This window comes from Nicotiana tomentosiformis, chromosome 6 (genome assembly GCF_000390325.3).
Source record: "Nicotiana tomentosiformis chromosome 6, ASM39032v3, whole genome shotgun sequence".
NCBI lineage: Eukaryota > Viridiplantae > Streptophyta > Magnoliopsida > Solanales > Solanaceae > Nicotiana > Nicotiana tomentosiformis.
The window spans coordinates 47,736,364-47,738,620 of NC_090817.1; positions in this window are offsets into that span (position 1 = coordinate 47,736,364).

The window sequence follows — 2,257 nt, forward strand, 5'->3', positions numbered from 1 at the left end:
TTATTCTTCAATTTCTCCTTATTCGTTTCCCAGTCCCGGCCTTTGGTTGACGCCAGAAAGCCGAGCTGATCATCTTCAATTATTATCTATGACTCGTACTGATTGTGAACATCCGCCCATTTTGTTGTCTAGAACTCGAGCAGACTTTCTTTCAATTTTAGAGAAGCATTAGAACTTCTCTGATTCAACCCTTTAGTAAATGCTTGAGTGACCCATTCGTCCGATATGACCAGGAGAAACATCATTTCCTTCTGGAATATTGTCACAAACTCCCGCAGCAAATTGGACTATCCTTGTGCAATTCTCAATATGTCGGCCTTTCGAGCATGTACCTTTTTAGCCCTGACATGGGCCTTGATGAAAGAATCCGCGAGCATCTCGAAGGAATCTATAGAATGTTCGGGAAAGAGTGAATACCATGACAGGGCCCCCTTTATGAGGGTGTCCTCGAATTTATTCAATAAGACTGACTCAATCTCATGCGGAGTCAAATCATTTACCGTCACCGCCATTGTATAGGTGGTGATATGCTCTTGAAGATCCGAAGTCCCATAGTACTTTGGAAAATCTGGCATTTTGAACCGCTTCGGGATCAACTTTGGTGCTGCGCTCGGCTTGAACGGAAGCTAGGTATACTTCTTTGAATCTGGTCCTTTTAATATTGGTGGCGCGCCTGGAATTTGATCCATTCGGGCAGTTATTTCCCTCATAAATCGCATGAGCTATGTTTTAAAGGGATCATTCTCATTATTGTTACCGGATCCGCTACCGTCCCCCCTTTGTTCGGGAAAGAGTGAATACCATGACAGGGCCCCCTTTGTGAGGGTCTCCTCAAATTTATTCAATAAGACTGACTCAATCTCATGCAGAGTCAAATCATTTACCTTCACCGCCGTTGTATAGGTGGTGATATGCTCTTGAAGATCCGAAGTCCCATAGTACTTTGGAAAATCTGGCATTTTGAACCGCTTTGGGATCAACTTTGGTGCCGCGCTCGGCTTGAACGGTAGCTGGGTGTACTTCTTTGAATCTGGTCCTTTTAATACTGGTGGCGCGCCTGGAATTTGATCCATTCGGGCATTTATTTCCCTCATAAATCGCATGAGCTATGTTTTAAAGGGATCATTCTCATTATTATTACCGGATCCGCTACCGTCCCCTCTTTGTTCGGGAAAGAGTGAATACCATGACAGGGCCCCCTTTGTGAGGGTCTCCTCGAATTTATTCAATAAGACTGACTCAATCTCATGCGGAGTCAAATCATTTACCTTCACCGCCATTGTATAGGTGGTGATATGCTCTTGAAGATCCGAAATCCCATAGTACTTTGGAAAATCTGGCATTTTGAACCGCTTCGGGATCAACTTTGGTGCCGCGCTCGGCTTGAACGGTAGCTGGGTGTACTTCTTTGAATCTGGTCCTTTTAATACTAGTGGCGCGCCTGGAATTTGATCCATTCGGGCATTTATTTCCCTCATAAATTGCATGAGCTATGTTTTAAAGGGATCATTCTCATTATTGTTACCGGATCCGCTACCGTCCCCCCTTTGTTCGGGAAAGAGTGAATACCATGACAGGGCCCCCTTTGTGAGGGTCTCCTCAAATTTATTCAATAAGACTGACTCAATCTCATGCGGAGTCAAATCATTTACCTTCACCGCCGTTGTATAGGTGGTGATATGCTCTTGAAGATCCGAAGTCCCATAGTACTTTGGAAAATTTGGCATTTTGAACCGCTTCGGGATCAACTTTGGTGCCGCGCTCGGCTTGAACGGTAGCTGGGTGTACTTCTTTGAATCTGGTCCTTTTAATACTGGTGGCGCGCCTGGAATTTGATCCATTCGGGCATTTATTTCCCTCATAAATCGCATGAGCTATGTTTTAAAGGGATCATTCTCATTATTGTTACCGGATCCGCTACCGTCCCCCCTTTGTTCGGGAAAGAGTGAATACCATGACAGGGCCCCCTTTGTGAGGGTCTCCTCGAATTTATTCAATAAGACTGACTCAATCTTATGCGGAGTCAAATCATTTACCTTCACCGCCATTGTATAGGTGGTGATATGCTCTTGAAGATCCGAAGTCCCATAGTACTTTGGAAAATCTGGAATTTTGAACCGCTTCGGGATTAACTTTGGTGCCGCGCTCGGCTTGAACGGTAGCTGGGTGTACTTCTTTGAATCTGGTCCTTTTAATACTGGTGGCGCGCCTGGAATTTGATCCATTCGGGCATTTATTTCCCTCATAAATCGCATGA